The sequence below is a fragment of the Tursiops truncatus genome, chromosome X, assembly GCF_011762595.2.
Source record: "Tursiops truncatus isolate mTurTru1 chromosome X, mTurTru1.mat.Y, whole genome shotgun sequence".
NCBI lineage: Eukaryota > Metazoa > Chordata > Mammalia > Artiodactyla > Delphinidae > Tursiops > Tursiops truncatus.
This window is the reverse complement of record NC_047055.1, coordinates 101,678,982-101,697,382: the sequence shown is the minus strand read 5'-3', so window position 1 is coordinate 101,697,382 and position 18,401 is coordinate 101,678,982. Positions and strand designations below refer to the sequence as shown.

Sequence of the window (18,401 nt, the reverse complement as noted above, 5' to 3'; positions counted from 1 at the left end):
TTAATAGCTCTAACCTATCTCAAATGTTTCATATATTCTGGAGTTCTCTGGGATGTTTGTTCAGTTACCAAAACACCTAGCTACCAAGAAGGAAACCTGGACATTTTGGGTGCTCTGCCAGATGCTGAGAAAAAAATGACTCCCATTTAATTTATCGCTATGTGCCACAAAGCATGTTTGGCATGATGCCCAGCAATGAGAGACACATAACCTGATGTTCTAACACTCTGAGCAATTTACAAGTACTAGTAATAATCAAGAGAATTCTCCCATTTTATAGTCCAAGAGGACTGTGCCTTCCCCTTTTAGTGGTCCCTACAATGGATAAGACTACGCCAAATCCTTAAGGAGGAGCCGGTAAAATGCCAACGCGAACCTACATATTCAAAAGGCTAACTCGAACCTATATATTCCTATTGTTTCAAGAGACCAACTCGAACCTATATATTCCTATGTTGTTCATATTACCTTATCTTTCAGCATAATTACACTTGATGTTCACATTTTCAGGATGACTGGATTTTATCAACTCATGGCATTTTCTGTTTATAGAGAGAGGTGCTTTCCCCTCATTCTTATTCTATGCATTTGAGACTCAATTTTATCTTTCCAAACATTCTGTTGTTTAGCACACATTTTTCTGATAACAAGTGAAATTATGTTGGTATATGACTCTTTGCCTTTCCTTCCCTCCACCTATTCTGTTTTATCGGAAAGCCAGCTGTGGCTCAACGCAGCAGTTCTATGGCTCCTGTATTAAACAGAAAAGTCTGATTTCAATGGCCAGGTTTACTGTTTCTATCACTACCCTAAAGGCTTCATAGGAGACTCTCAATAGATTCACTCCTGGGACCCAGAGTTAGACTACGTACAGATGGTAATGAACAAGACTGCAGTATTCAGACTAGGAACCAAGATGGTGGAGTAGAAGGACGTGCTCTCACTCCCTCTTGTGGGAACACCAGAATCACAACTAGCTGCTGGACAGTCATCGACAGGAAGACACTGGAACTCACCAAAAAAGATACCCTACATCCAAAGACAAAGGAGAAGCCACAATGAGATGGTAGGAGGGGCGCAATCACAATAAGATCAAATCCCATAACTGTTGGGTGGGTGACTCACAAACCAGAGAACACTTATGCCACAGAAATCCACCCACTGGAGTGAAGGTTCTGAGCCCCACGTCAGGCTTCCCAACCTGGGGGTCCAGCAACGGGAGGAGGAATTCGTAGACAATCAGACTTTGAAGGCTAGTGGGATTTGATGGCAGGACTTCAACAGGACAGGGGGAAACAGAGACTCCACTCTTGGAGGGCACACACAAAGTAGTGTGCGCATCAGGACCCAGGGGAAGGAGCAGTGACCCCAGGGGAGACTGAACCAGACCTATCTGCTAGTGTTGGAGGGTCTCCTGCAGAGGCGGGGGTTGGCTGTCGTTCAACAAGGGGAAAAGGACACTGGCAGCAGAAGTTCTGGGAAGTACTCCTTGGCATGAGCCCTCCCAGAATCTATCATTATCTATCATTAGCCCCAGCAAAGAGCCCAGATAGTCTCCAGTGTTAGGTTGCCTCAGGCCAAACAACCAAAATGGAGGGAACCCAGCCCCATCCATCAGCAGTCAAGTGGATTAAAGTTTTACTGAGCTCTGCCCACCACCAGTCCCTCCCATAAGGAAACTTACACAAGCCTCTTAGATAGCCTCGTCCACCAGAGGGCAGACAGCAGAAGCAAGAAGAACTACCATCCTGCAGCCTGTGGAACAAAAACCACATTCACAGAAAGACAGACAAGATGAAAAGGCAAAGGGCTATGTACCAGATGAAGGAACAAGATAAAACCCCAGAAAGACAACTAAATGAACTGGAGATAGGCAACCTTCCAGAAAAAGAATTCAGAACAATGATAGTGAAGATGATACAGGACCTTGGAAAAAGAATGGAGGCAAAGATTGAGAAGATCCAAGAAATGTTTAACAAAAACCTAAAGAATTAAAGAACAAACAAACATAGATGAACAATGCAATAACTGAAATGAAAACTACATTAGAAGGAATCAATAGCAGAATAACTGAGGCAGAAGAACGGATAAGTGACCTGGAAGACAGAATGGTGGAACTCACTGCTGCGGAACAGACTAAAGAAAAAAGAATGAAAAGAAATGAAGACAGCCTAAGAGACCTCTGGAACAACATTAAATGCAACAACATTCACATTATAGGGGTCCCAGAAGGAGAAGAGAGAGAGAAAGGACCTGAGAAAATATGTGAATAGATTATAGTCGAAAACTTCCCTAACATGGGAAAGGAAATAGCCACCCAAGTACAGGAAGTGCAGAGTCCCATGCAGGATAAACCCAAGGAGAAACACGCCAGGACACATAGTAATCAAATTGGCAAAAATTAAAGACAAAGAATAATAATTGAAAGCAGCAAGGGAAAAATGACAAATAACATGCAAGGGAACTCCCATAAGGTTAACAGTTGATTTCTCAGCAAAAACTCTACAAGCCAGAAGGGAGTGGCATGATATACTTAAGGTGATGAAAGGAAAGAACCTACAACCAAGATTACTCTACCCGGCAAGCATCTCATTCAGATTCGATGGAGAAATCAAAAGCTTTACAGATAAGCAAAAGCTAAGACAATTCAGCACCAACAAACCAGCTCTACAACAAATGCTAAAGGAACTTCTCTAAGTGGGAACCACAAGAGAAGAAAAGGACCTACAAAAACAAACCCAAAACAATTAAGAAAATGGTCATAGGAACATACATATAATTACCTTAAACGTGAATGGATTAAATGCTCCAACCAAAAGACGCAGGCTTGCTGAATGGATACAACAACAAGACTCATATGTATGCTATCTACAAGAGACCCACTTCAGACCTATGGACACACACAGACTGAAAGTGAGGGGATGGAAAAAGATATTCCATGCAACTGGAAATCAAAAGAAAGCTGGAGGGCTTCCCTGGTGGCACAGTGGTTGAGAGTCCGCCTGCCGATGCAGGGGACACGGGTTCGTGCCCCAGTCTGGCAAGATCCCACATACCATGGAGCGGCTAGGCCCGTGAGCCATGGGTGCTGAGCCTGCGTGTCCGGAGCCTGTGCTCCACAGTGGGAGAGGACACAGCAGTGAGAGGCCCACATACCACAAAAAAAAAAAAAAAAAGAAAAAAGAAAAGAAAGCTGGAGTAGCAATTATCATATCAGATAAAATAGACTTTAAGATGAAGAATGTTATAAGAGACAAAGAAGGACACTACATAATGATCAAGGGATCAATCCAAGAAGCAGATATAACAATTATAAATATATATGCACCCAACACAGGAGCACCTAAACACATAAGGCAACTGCTAACAGCTAGAAAAGAGAAAATCGTCAGTAACACAATAATAGTGGGGGACTTTAACACCTCACTTACACCAATGGACAGATCATCCAAAATGAACATATACAGGAAACAGAAGCTTTAAATGACACAACAGACCAGATAGATTTAATTAATATTTATAGGACATTCTATCCAAAAAGAGAAGATTACACTTTCTTCTCAAGTGCGCACAGAACATTCTCCAGGATAGATCACATCTTCAGTCACAAACCAAGCCTCAGTAAATTTAAGAAAACTGAAATCATATCAAGCATCTTTTCTGACCACAACGCTATGAGATTAGAAATCAATTACAGGGAAAAAACCGTAAAAAAACGCAAACACATGGAGGCTGAACAATACATTACTACATAACCAAGAGATCACCGAAGAAACCAAAGAGAAAATCAAAAAATACCTACAGACAAATGAGAATGAAAACATGACGATCGAAAACCTATGGGATACGGCAAAAGCAGTTCTAAGAGGGAAGTTTATAGCTATACAAGCCTACCTCAAGGAACAAGAAAAATCTCAAATAAACAATCTATATATATATATATATTTTTTTTTTCTGTACGCAGGCCTCTCACTGTTGTGGCCTCTCCCGTTGCGGAGCACAGGCTCCAGACGCGCAGGCTCAGCGGCCATGGCTCACGGGCCCAGCCACTCCGTGGCATGTGGGATCTTCCCGGACCGGGGCACGAACCCGCGCCCCCTGCATCGGCAGGCGGACTCTCAACCACTGCGCCACCAGGGAAGCCCTCAAATAAACAATCTAACCGTACACCTAGAGGAACTAGAGAAAGAAGAACAAAACCCGAAGTTTGCAGAAGGAAAGAAATCATAAAGATCAGAGTAGAAATAAATGAAATAGAAACAAAGAAAACAATAGCAAAGATCAATAAAACTAAAAGCTGTTTCTCTGAGAAGATAAACAAAATTGATAAACCATTAGCCAGACTCATCAAGAGAGAAAAGGAAAAGACTCAAATCAACAGAATTCAAAAAGATAAAAGAAGAAACAACAGACACTGTGGAAATACCAAGCATACTAAGAGACTACTACAAGCAACTCCATGCCAATAAATTGGATAACCTGGAAGAAATGCACAAATTCTTAGAAAGGTATAACCTGCCAAGACTGAACTAGGAAGAAACAGAAAAAAATGAACAGACCAATCACAAGTAATGAAATTGAAACTGTGATTAAAAATCTTCCAACAAACAAAAGTCCAGGACCAGATGGCTTCACAGGTGAATTCTATCAAACATTTAGAGAAGAGTTAACACCTATCCTTCTCAAACTCTCCCAAAAAATTGCAGAGGAAGGAACACTCCCAAACTCATTCTATGAGGCCACCATCACCCTGATATCAAAACCAGACAAAGATACTACAAAAAAAGAAAATTACAGACTAATATCACTCATGAATATAGATGCAAAAATCCTCAACAAAATACTAGCAAACAGAATCCAACAACACATTAAAAGGATCATACACCATGATCAAGTGGGATTTATCCCAGGGATGCAAGGATTCTTCAATATATGCAAATTAATCAATGTGATACACCATATTAACAAACTGAAGAATAAAAACTATATGATCATCTCAATAGATGCAGAAAATGCTTCTGACAAAATTCAACACCCATTTATGATAAAAACTCTCCAAAAAGTGGGCAGAAAGGGAAACTACCTCAATATAATAAAGGTCATATACGACAAACCCACAGCAAACATCATTCTCAATCATGAAAAACTGTAAGCATTTCCTCTAAAATCAGGAGCAAGACAAGAATGTCCACTCTCACCACTATTATTCAACATAGTTTTGGAAATCCTAGCCATGGCAATCAGAGAAGAAAAAGAAATAAAAGGAATACAAATTGGAAAAGAAGAAGTAAAACTGTAACTATTTGCAGATGACATGATACTATACAGATAGAATCCTAAAAATGCCACCGGAAAACTACTAGAGCTAATCAATGAATTTGGTAAACTTGCAGGATACAAAATTAATGCACAGAAAACTCTTACATTCCTATACACTAATGATGAAAAATCTGACAGAGAAATTAATGAAACACTCCCATTTACCACTGTGACAAAAAGAATAAAATACATAGGAATAAACCCACCTAGGGAGACAAAGGACCTGTATGCAGAAAACTGTAAGACACTGATGAACGAAATTAAAGATGATACAAACAGATGGAGAGATATACCATGTTCTTGGATTGGAAGAATCAACATTGTGAAAATGACTCTACTACCCAAAGCAATCTACAGATTCAACGCAATCCCTATCAAATTACCAATGGCATTTTTTACGGAACTAGAACAAAAAATCTTAAAAAATTTGTATGGAAACACAAGAGACCCCGAATAGCCAAATCAGTGTTTTTTTTTTTTTTTTTTGGGTAGGAACCTCTATTATTTTCTTTTCAAGTTTAAACACTGAAAACATTCAAGGATAAATCTCTCTCTAAAATACCTATAAGTCATTGCCAAACTTTATAAACTATGAGGGGGGGAATTTTATAAGAAATTACTAGGCTGACTTAGTTTGGTGCACAGCACTACATTTACACAGCATTTAATCTAGAGATGAGGGTACATCAAAGACTATGGTAATAAACATTAACTTCTTCTGAAAAGTGTTTAATGTTTCTCTTGTACAGTTTTTATATTCACTTTTGCATTATGTCATTTAATGAGATTATGTTCTAGTTAGAGTTTTTTTTTTCATTTTAACATCTTTATTGGAGTATAATTGCTTTACAGTGGTATGTTAGTTTCAGCTTCACAACAAAATGGATCAGTTATATATATACATATGTGCCCATATCTCTTCCTGCTTGCGTCTCCCTCCCTCCCACCCTCCCTATCCCACCCCTCTAGGCGGTCACAAAGCACCGAGCTGATCTCCCTGTGCTATGCGGCTGCTTCCCACTAGCTATCTACCTTACGTTTGGTACTGTATATATGTCCATGCCACTCTCTCGCTTTGTCACCGTTTACCCTTCCCCCTCCCCATAGCCTCAAGTCCATTCTCTAGTAAGTCTGTGTCTTTATTCCTATTTCACCCCTAGGTTTTTCATGACATTTTTTCCCTTAAATTCCATATATATGTGTTAGCATACGGTATTTGTCTCTCTCTTTCTGACTTACTTCACTCTGTATGACAGACTCTAGGTCTATCCACCTCATTACAAATAGCTCAATTTCGTTTCTTTTTATGGCCGAGGAATATTCCATTGTATATATGTGCCACATCTTCTTTATCCATTCATCCGATGATGGACACTTAGGTTGTTTCCATCTCTGGGCTCTTGGAAATAGAGCTGCAATGAACATTTTGGTACATGACTCTTTTTGAATTATGGTTTTCTCAGGGTATATGCCCAGTAGTGGCATTGCTGGGTCATATGGTAGTTCTATTTGTAGTTTTTTAAGGAATCTCCATACTGTTCTCCACAGTGGCTGTATCAATTTACATTCCCACCAACAGTGTAAGAGGGTTCCCTTTTCTCCACACCCTCTCCAGCATTTATTGTTTCTAGATTTTTTGATGATGGCCATTCTGACTGGTGTGAGATGATATCTCATTGTAGTTTTGATTTGCATTTCTCTAATGATTAGTGATGTTGAGCATTCTTTCATGTGTTTGTTGGCACTCTGTATACCTTCTTTGGAGAAATGTCTATTTAGGTCTTCTGCCCATTTTTGGATTGGGTTGTTTGTTTTTTTGTTATTAAGCTGCATTAGCTGCTTATAAATTTTGGAGATTAATCCTTTGTCAGTTGCTTCATTTGCAAATATTTTCTCCCATTCTGAGGGTTGTCTTTTGGTTTTCTTTATGGTTTCCTTTGCTGCGCAAAAGCTTTTAAGTTTCATTAGGTCCCATTTGTTTATTTTTGTTTTTATTTCCATTTCTTTAGGAGGTGGGTCAAAAAGGACCTTGCTGTGATTTATGTCATAGAGTGTCCTGCCTATATTTTCCTCTAAGAGTTTGATAGTTTCTGGCCTTACATTTAGGTCTTTAATCCATTTTGAGCTTATTTTTGTGTATGGTGTTAGGGAGTGACATAATCTCATACTTTTACATGTACCTGTCCAGTTTTCCCAGCACCACTTACTGAAGAGGCTATCCTTTCTCCACTGTACATTCCTGCCTCCTTTATCAAAGATAAGGTGACCATATGTGCGTGGGTTTATCTCTGGGCTTTCTAACCTGTTCCACTGATCTATATTTCTGTTTTTGTGACAGTACCATACTGTCTTGATTACTGTAGCTTTGTAGTATAGTCTGAGGCCAGGAAGCCTGATTCCTCCACCTCCGTTTTTCGTTCTCAAGATTGCTTTGGCTATTTGGGGTCTTTTGTGTTTCCATACAAATTGTGAAATTTTTTGTTCTAGTTCTGTGAAAAATGCCAGTGGTAGTTTGATAGGGATTGCATTGAATCTGTAGATTGCTTTGGGTAGTAGAGTCATTTTCACAATGTTGATTCTTCCAATCCAAGAACATGGTATATCTCTCCATCTATTTGTATCATCTTTAATTTCTTTCATCAGTGTCTTATAATTTTCTGCATACAGGTCTTTTGTCTCCTTAGGTAGGTTTATTCCTAGATATTTTATTCTTTTTGTTGCATTGGTAAATGGGAGTGTTTTCTTGATTTCACTTTCAGATTTTTCATCCTTAGTGTATAGGAATGCCAGAGATTTCTGTGCATTAATTTTGTACCCTGCTACTTTACCAAATTCATTGATTAGCTCTAGTAGTTTTCTGGTAGCATCTTTAGGATTCTCTATGTATACTATCATGTCATCTGCAAACAGTGACAGCTTTACTTCTTCTTTTCCAATTTGGATTCCTTTTATTTCCTTTTCTTCTCTCATTGCTGTGGCTAAAACTTCCAAAACTATGTTGAATAAGAGTGGTGAGAGTGGGCAACCTTGTCTTGTTCCTGATCTTAGTGGAAATGCTTTCAGTTTTTCATCATTCAGGACGATGTTGCCTGTGGGTTTGTCATATATGGCCTTTATTATGTTTAGGAAAGTTCCCTCTATGCCCAGTTTCTGCAGGGTTTTTATCATAAATTGGTGTTGAATTTTGTCAAAAGCTTTCTCTGCATCTATTGAGATGATCATATGGTTTTTCTCCTTCAGTATGTTAATATGGTGTATCACGCTGATTGATTTGCGTATATTGAAGAATCCTTGCATTCCTGGAATAAACCCCACTTGATCATGGTGTATGATCCGTTTAATGTGCTGTTGGATTCTGTTTGCTAGTAGTTTGTTGAGTATTTTTGCATCTATGTTCATCAGTGATATTGGCCTGTAGTTTTCTTTCTTTGTGACATCCTTGTCTGGTTTTGGTATCAGGGTGATGGTGGCCTCGTAGAATGAGTTTGGGAGTGTTCCTCCCTCTGCTCTATTTTGGAAGAGTTTGAGAAGGATAGGTGATAGCTCTTCTCTAAATGTTTGATAGAATTTGCCTGTGAAGCCATCTGGTCCTGGGCTTTTGCTTGTTGGAAGATTTTTAATCACAGTTTCAATTTCAGTGCTTGTGATTGGTCTGTTCATATTTTCTATTTCTTCCTGATTCAGTCTTGGCAGGTTGTGCCTTTCTAATAATTTGTTCATTTCTTCCAGGTTGTCCATTTTATTGGCATAGAGTTGCTTGTAGTAATCTCTCATGATCTTTTGTATTTCTGCAGTGTCAGTTTTTACTTCTCCTTTTTCATTTCTAATTCTATTGATTTCAGTCTTCTCCCATTTTTTCTTGATGAGTCTGGCTAATGGGTTATCAATTTTGTTTATCCTTTCAAAGAACCAGCTTTTAGTTTTACTGATCTTTGCTATCATTTCCTTCATTTCTTTTTCATTTATTTCTGATCTGATTTTTATGATTTCTTTCCTTCTGCTAACTTTGGGGGTTTTTTGTTCTTCTTTCTCTAATTGCTTTAGGTGCAAGGTTAGGTTGTTAATTCGAGATGTTTCCTGTTTTTTAAGGTAGGATTGTATTGCTATAAACTTCCCTCTTAGAACTGCTTTTGCTGCATCCCATAGATTTTGAGTTGTCGTGTCTCCATTGTCCTTTGTTTCTAGGTATTTTTTGATTTCCTCTTTGATTTCTTCAGTGATCACTTCGTTATTAAGTAGTGTATTGTTTAGCTTCCATGTGTTTGTATTTTTTACAGATCTTTTCCTGTAATTGATATCTAGTCTCATAGCGTTGTGGTCGGAAAAGATACTTGATACAATTTCAATTGTTTTAAATTTACCAAGGCTTGATTTGTGACCCAAGATATGATCTATCCTGGAGAATGTTCCATGAGCACTTGAGAAAAATGTGTATTCTGTTGTTTTTGGATGGAATGTCCTATAAATATCAATGAAGCCCATCTCGTTTAATGTATCATTTAAAGCTTCTGTTTCCTTATTTATTTTCATCTTGGATGATCTGTCCCTTGGTGAAAGTGGGGTGTTAAAGTCCCCTACTATGAATGTGTTACTGTCGATTTCCCCTTTTATGGCTGTTAGTATTTACCTTATGTATTGAGGTGCTCCTATGTTGGGTGCATAAATATTTACAATTGTTATATCTTCTTCTTGGATCGATCCCTTGATCATTATGTAGTGTCCTTCTTTGTCTCTTCTAATAGTCATTATTTTAAAGTCTATTTTGTCTGATATGAGAATTGCTACTCCAGCTTTCTTTTGATTTCCATTTGCATGAAATACCTTTTTCCATCCCCTTACCTTCAGTCTGTATGTGTCTCTAGGTCTGAAGTGGGTGTCTTGAAGACAGCAAATATATGCGTCTTGTTTTTGTATCCATTCAGCCAATCTGTGTCTTTTGGTGGGAGCATTTAGTCCATTTACATTTAAGGTAATTATCGATATGTATGTTCCCATCCCCATTTTCTTAATTGTTTTGGGTTTGTTATTGTAGGTCTTTTCCTTTTCTTGTGTTTCTTGCCTAGAGAAGTTCCTTTAGCAGTTGTTGTAGAGCTGGTTTGGTGGTGCTGAACTCTCTCAGCTTTTGCTTGTCTGTAAAGGTTTTTAATTCTCCATCAAATCTGAATGAGATCCTTGCTGGGTAGAGTAATCTTGGTTGCAGGTTTTTCTCCTTCAACACTTTCAATATGTCCTGCCACACCCTTCTGGCTTGCAGAGTTTCTGCTGAAAGATCAGCGGTTAACCTTATGGGGATTCCCTTGTGTGTTATTTGTTGTTTTTCCCTTGCTGCTTTTAATATGTTTTCTTTGTATTTAATTTTTGACAGTTTGATTAATATGTGTCTTGGCGTATTTCTCCTTGGATTTATCCTGTATAGGACTCTCTGTGCTTCCTGGACTTGATTAACTATTTCCTTTCCCATATTAGGGAAGTTTTCAACTATAATCTCTTCAAATATTTTCTCAGTCCCTTTCTTTTTCTCTTCTTCTTCTGGAACCCCTATAATTCGAATGTTGGTGCGTTTAATGTTGTCCCAGAGGTCTCTGAGACTGTCCTCAGTTCTTTTCATTCTTTTTTCTTTATTCTGCTCTGCATTAGTTATTTCCACTATTTTATCTTCCAGGTCACTTATCCGTTCTTCTGCTTCAGTTATTCTGCTATTGATCCCATCTAGAGTCTTTTTCATTTCATTTATTGTGTTGTTCATCATTGTCTGTTTCATCTTTAGTTCTTCTAGGTCCTTGTTAATTGTTTCTTGCATTTTGTCTATTCTATTTCCAAGATTTTGGATCATCTTTACTATCATTATTCTGAATTCTTTTTCAGGTAGACTGCCTATTTCCTCTTCATTTGTTAGGTCTGGTGGGTTTTTGTCTTGCTCCTTCATCTGCTGTGTGTTTTTCTGTCTTTTCATTTTGCTTATCTTACTGTGTTTGGGGTCTCCTTTTTGCAGGCTGAAGGTTCGTAGTGCCTGTTGTTTTTGGTGTCTGTCCCCAGTGGCTAAGGTTGGTTCAGTGGGTTGTGTAGGCTTCCTGGTGGAGGGGACTAGTGCCTGTGTTCTGGTGGATGAGGCTGGATCTTGTCTTTCTGGTGGGCAGGTCCACGTCTGGTGGTGTGTTTTGGGGTGTCTGTAGACTTATTATGATTTTGGGCAGCCTCTCTGCTAATGGGTGGGGTTGTGTTCCTGTCTTGCTAGTTGTTTGGCATAGGATGTCCAGCACTGTAGCTTGCTGGTCGTTGAGTGAAGCTGGGTGCTGGCGTTGAGATGGAGATCTCTGGGACATTTTTGCCATTTGATATTATGTGCAGCTGGGAGGCCTCTTGTGGACCAGTGTCCTGAAGTTGGCTCTCCCACCTTAGAGGCACAGCACTAACTCCTGGCTGCAGCACCAAGAGCCTTTCATCCACACGGCTCCTTAATTTGGGATGATTCGTTTTCTATTCATATATTCCACAGATGCAGGGTACATCAAGTTGATTGTGGAGCTTTAATCCGCTGCTTCTGAGGCTGCTGGGAGAGATTTCCCTTTCTCTTCTTTGTTCTCACAGCTCCCAGGGGCTCAGCTTTGGATTTGGCCCCACCTGTGCGTGTAGGTCGCTGGAGGGCATCTGTTCTTTGCTCAGACAGGACGGGGTTAAAGGAGCCGCTGATTCGGAGGCTCTGGCTCACTGAGGCCGGGGGTAGGGAGGGGTCACGGAGTTCGGGGCGGGCCTGCAGCGGCAGAGGCCGACGTGACTTTGCCAGCCTGAGGTGCGCTGTGCGTTCTCCCGGGGGAGTTGTTCCTGGATCCCGGGACCCTGGCAGTGGCGGGCTGCACAGGCTCCCCGGAAGGGGGGTGTGGATAGTGACCTGTGTTCGCACACAGGCTTCTTGGTGGCAGCAGCAGCGGCCTTAGCGTCTCATGTCTGTCTCTCGGGTCCGCACTTTTAGCCGCGGCTCGCGCCCATCTCTGGAGCTCCCTTAAGCAGCGTTCTTAATCCCCTCTCCTTGCGCACCAGGAAACAAAGAGGGAAGAAAAAGTCTCTTGCCTCTTTGGTAGGTCCAGACTTTTCCCAGGACTCCCTCCCGGCTAGCCGCGGTGCACTAATGCCCTGAAGGCTGTGTTCACGCCGCCAACCCCAGTCCTCTCTCGGTGCTCCAACCGAAGCCGGAGCCTCAGCTCCCAGCCCCGCCCACCCTGGCGGGCGAGCAGACATGCCTCTTGGCTGGTGAGTGTCGGTCGGCCCCGATCCTCTGCGCTGGAATCTCTCCACTTTTCCCTCCGCAACCCTGTTGCTGTGCTCTCCTCTGCGGCTTCGAAGCTCCCCCACTCCGTCACCCGCAGTCTCCACCCGCGAAGGGGCTTCCTAGTGTGTGGACACTTTTCCTCCTTCACAGCTCCCTCCCGCTGGTGCAGGACCCGTCCCTATCCTTTTGTCTCTGTTTATTTTTTTCTTTTGCCCTAACCAGGTACGTGGGGGGTTCCTTGCCTTCTGCGAGGTCTGAGGTCTTCTGCCAGCATTCAGTAGGTGCTCCGTAGGAGTTGTTCCACGTGTAGATGTATTTCTGGTGTATCTGTGGGGAGGAAGGTGATCTCCGCATCTTACCCTTCCGCCATCTTCCCAGAAGTCGCCAAATCAGTCTTGAGGACTTCTTTGAGGAGCGGGAGGACTCAGACTCCCTGACTTCAGACTATACTACAAAGCTACAGTCATCAAGACAATATGGTACTGGCACAAAAACAGAAACGTATCTCAATGGAACAAGATAGCAAGCCCAGAGATAAACCCACGCACTGATGGTCAACTAATCTATGACAAAGGAGGCAAGGATATACAATGGAGAAAAGACAGTCTCTTCAATAAGTGGTGCTGGGAAAACTGGACAGCTACATGTAAAAGAATGAAGTGAGAACACTCCCTAACACCATACACAAAAATAAACTCAAAATGGATTCAAGACCTAAATTTAAGACTGGACACTATAAAACTCTTAGAGGAAAACATAGGAAGAACACTCTTTGACATAAATCACAGCAAGGTCTTTTTTGATCTATCTCCTAGAGTAATGGAAATAAAAACAAAAATAAACAAATGGGACCTAATGAAAGTTAAAATCTTGCACAGCAAAGGAAACCATAAACAAGACGAAAAGACAACCCTCAGAATGGGAGAAAATATTTGCAAACAAATCAACGGACAAAGGATTAATCTCCAAAATATATAAACAGCTCATGCAGCTCAATATTAAAAAGAAACCCAATTCAAAAATGGGCAGAAGACCTAAATAGACATTTCTCCAAAGACATACAGACGGCCAAGAAGCACATGAAAAGCTGCTCAACATCACTAATTATTACAGAAATGCAAATCAAAGCTACAATGAGGTATCACCTCACACCAGTTAGAATGGGCATCATCAGAAAATCTACAAACAACAAATGCTGGAGAGGGTGTGGAGAAAAGGGAACCCTCTTGCCCTGTTGGTGGGAATGTAAATTGTTACAGCCACTATGGAGAACAGTATGGAGGTTCCTTAAAAATCTAAAAAGAGAATTACCATATGATCCAGCAATCCCACTCCTGGGAATATACCCTGAGAAAACCATAATTCAAAAAGACACATGCACCCCAATGTTCATTGCAGCACTATTTACAATAGCCAGGTGATGGAAGCAACAACCTAAATGCCCATCAACAGATGTATGGATAAAGCAGTTGTGGTACATATATACAATGGAATATTACTCAGCCCTAAAAAGGAATGAAATTGGGTCATTTGTTGAGACGTGGATGGATCTAGAGACTGTCATACAGAGTGAAGTAAGTCAGAAAGAGAAAAACAAATATCGTATATTAACACATGTACGTGGAACCTAGAAAAATGGTACAGATGAACCGGTTTGCAGGGCAGAAGTTAAGACACAGATGTAGAGAACAAACGTATGGACACCAAGAGGGGAAAGCTGTGGGGGGGTGGGGATGGTGGTGGGATGAATTGGGCGATTAGGATTGAGATGTTTACACTGATGTGTATAAAATTGATGACTCATAAGAAACTGCTGTGTAAAAAAATTAAATTAAAAAGAACTAATACTAAACTTTCTTTGGGTTATTTGTATGGATATATGTTAATATAAATGTTTCAGACATTACATGCAATTCCTAAAAATCTTGTATGTTCTGGTATAATGTTATAAGTCATAAATCTAGTTATTATTTTAAAACGCATATCTCAGAAATAACTAAATTTCCTTGTCAATTGCATTATCATGAACTTTCATCAAATCTTTAACCATGGTCATTTTTAAGTCTTTTGTCATTTACAGACAGTTCTGGGTGTACTCTGATGCTTTTGCAAATATGTTCCTATAAAAGGGTTTCATCTTCAAGGAATTCATGGAAAAGTTTGAAAAGCACAGGTTTCTGGTAACTGACTATACTGCTGAACTGAATGAATAAGCATTTTCAGAACTCTAATGGAAAACTGATGAATTCATAAAAGTGCTAACAGAAGATCAAGATGAAAAAAAATAATTACATGGACTGAGTGAACTGATGAGGATGATTATAATTTTTGTGACTTTCTGTTTGTAAAAAAAAAAAAAGACTATACAGTAGCTGGAAACCATAAAAACAGAATGTCCTGCATAAATATTTTCGCTTTATCTTAATACTGAATAAAATATCATAAAGCATTTCATTCAGAAAATCTTGACGTAGAACCTATTTTTTTCCCAAGGCCCTTGACTGGAATTTAAGAGAATCAGCACTCTCATGAAGGAAAATTTCTTGAGCAAGTACTAAATATTCTGTGTATAGACAGAAGAACAATTTTCAATCTTCATGTACCCATTTTCTAAATGTAAAAATCTCTTACACTTATAGCAGGGCTCTGTCATTGTTGATACCTAGCAGACCTAATGGAACTGTCAAAGATGAAGACAGCTGAATGTTATGGACTGAATGTTTGTGCCCCCCAAATTTTCACATGCTGAATGAAGCCTTAATGCCCAGTGTGATGGTATTTGGAGATGGGGCCTTTGGGAAGTAATTAAGTTTAGATGAGGTCAGGAGGGTCGGTCCTCATGACAGGACTAGTGTTCTTATTAGAAGATGGAGAGAGCAGAGCTTTCTGCTCTCTGAGAATTGGCCCTCTGCAAGCTAGGAAGGGGCTCTCACCAGGAACCGAATCTCCTGGTACTTTCATCTTGGACTTCGCAGCCTCCAGAACTGTGAGAAATAAATGTCTATTATATAATCTACACAGTCTACAGTATTTTGTCACAGCAGCCCAAGATGGCCAAGACACTGTTATTTTTGTAGTGATTTGCCATTTGAAAAGGGCTTTTCCTGATGTCACTCCACTTAATCCTAATAGCAATCTGGTACAGAAGGCATCAGGGGCCCAATTTTACAGATGAGGAAACAAAGGGTCAGAGAGACTAAATAATTTGCCAAGGGTCCTGTTGTCATTAAACAGCAGAGCCAGGACTTAAAGCACATCTTCCCATCTTAGATTCATTGCTTTTAGCACCACATTACTCTTAGAATGAAACTAAGGAAAGACATTCTTACGTGTTTGTCTCACAAACATAAAAGTAATCGTCATCCTCATCCCACAACCAACTGCTAGCTGCCTAGGTCGTTCTGGTAGGCCTCCAAAACTCAAGAGCTTTCTTTCCAAAACCCATATTCTCCATGTGGAGCTAGGCTGAGTGGATCTGAGATAATTATCAACATGTCAAGCAGCTACAGAAAAGTCTTGGTGGGTTATAGTATGAATTCTGAGGCTAGGCCACAAACGGCATTACAGCTTCTGCCTTGTACTCCTGCTTTACTTATTCTTGAAGCCAGCCACAAAGTTGCGGGAATACTCAAGCAGTCCCATGGAGAAGCTCATGTAGAGAAGAACCAGCTAGACAGCACCACCTCACAAACAGCATGAGTGAGCCACCTTGGGAGTGAATCCTCCAGCCCCAGTCAAGCTTTCACATGACTGCAGCCCCAGGTGACTACTGTCTGCAACCTCACGAGAAATCCCCAAGACAGAACTACTCAACCAAGTCACTTGTGATTTGCTGACCTAGAGAACCTGTGAGAGGTAATAAATGATTGTTGCTGTTTTAAGGCATTAAGTTTTGGGGTTGTTTTGCAGCAGTAGGTAACCACAAACTCCTTTTCTTGGCTAAAGTAGAATAAGCCCAGCTCTGTCCTTTGCATGTAGAAAGTTCACAACCCATTAATCCTCCTTACTTCATGAATGCTTCCCTTAAGGCAGGTACAGCAGAATAAAGACTAATGGCAAACAAGTTGTTACGCTGCTTCAAATGATTAATGAGGGCATTTGTTAAAGAAAGAAATGGTAGATCTCAAATAACCCCTACACTCTTCCAACACCTGAGGAGAGGTGAGGGAATCTTTTAGGAGCAGCCCATAGCACATATCTAACCCTTGGCTTAGATTCATCTAAAGTGCATGGCACATCAGGGAGTAACAGCCCTCCCTGTGCCTGGAGGTACCAAAATATAAGAGAAATTCAGGTCTTTAGTTGCAATGCCCTAATATGCCATAAGATGAAAATGTTAGTCTATGAAAATCTGGAATTCCCCCTGTGAGCACATCTCTTTCTGTTTTGTATTTGTCTTATCAGCTCACTTTGTCTGAGTGTGAGATTCTTTATATTTATTCATCATCATCTTTATTCTATTATACCATAAAGAAAAGAATCATTTTATTTAATTGGTTTATTTATTTAATAGTTACGTTCATCGTATTCAGTTTTTTAAACTGAATACAGTGAATAGAACATTTGCTAATCCAAATCTGTCCCCTTAGAAAGAAACATAATGAAAAAACTAAGCAATTTGGGCTTCCCTGGTGGCGCAGTGGTTAAGAATCTGCCTGCCAATACAGGGGACACAGGTTCGAGCCCTGGTCCGGGAGGATCCCGCGTGCTGCGGAGCAACTAAGTTCATGCGCCACAACTACTGAGCCGGTGTGCCACAACTACTGAGCCTGTGCTCTAGAGCCCATGCTCTGCAACAAGAGAAGCCACCACAATGAGAAGCCCATGCACTGCAATGAAGAGTAGCTCCCGCTCTCTGCAACTAGAGGAAGCCCGCGCACAGCAACGAAGACCCAATGCAGTCAAAAATAAATAAAATAAATAAATTTTTTTCTTTAAATACATTTTTAAAAAAAGCAATTAGTAGAAAACACTATTTATGTTCATAATTGTAGCTACATCACTTTAAATAAAATTTATTTATTTTTCCGAGTACATGATCACATGAAAGATTAATAATTATATATAGTCATGGCAGCTAATTTGGATTTTAAATCCTTTTCAAATATATTTTGATATTAATCTCTTATAAAATTAAAAATGAGATACATTAAAATAAAATTATTTCATCATAGATATTTAGTATTAGTTTAACACAATATAAGAAAAATTCTATAAAGAAAAACACACCTGTTTTTTATAGGTAAAAAAATTTAATGCATGAGTTATAATTACTCTAATGGAGCTCTGAAACTTATCAAGATGTTAAAGATCATTTCTATTTTTTTTCCAATTTTAATATATATTTCCAGGTACCCTATTGAATGGATACTAATGAAAATTAAAGGAATCATGAAATTTATATGTGAAGAAACACATGGCACTATGAACCTCACTGTGATGGTAAATTTTATATGTCAACTTGGCTAGACAATGTATCCCAGTTATTTAAGCATCACCCTAGAGGTTTCTATAAAGGTATTTTTTAGATGTGATTAACATTTAACTCTGTAGATTCTGAGTAAAGCAGATTAGCCTCCATAATGTGGGAGGGCCTCATCCAATCAGCTGAAGTCCTTAAAAGAAAAGACTGAGATCCCCAGAAACGGAAAAAAATTCTGCCTCCAGACGGCCTTTGGACGCAAGACTCTTGAGTATCAACTCTTTTCTAAGTATCAACTCTTTTCTAAGTATCCATCCTGCTGGTGTGCCCTGAAGACCTCATACTTCCCAGTTCCCACAGTGGCATGAGCCAATTCCTTAAAATCCCTCTCTC

General features: G+C 39.9%; 1 protein-coding gene across 1 annotated transcript in view; it reads right to left on the bottom strand.

The window, feature by feature from the left end:
• The window catches only part of DMD (dystrophin), a 736,567-nt gene that overhangs the window by 613,609 nt on the left and 104,557 nt on the right, over positions 1 to 18,401 (bottom strand). The window lies entirely within an intron of this gene.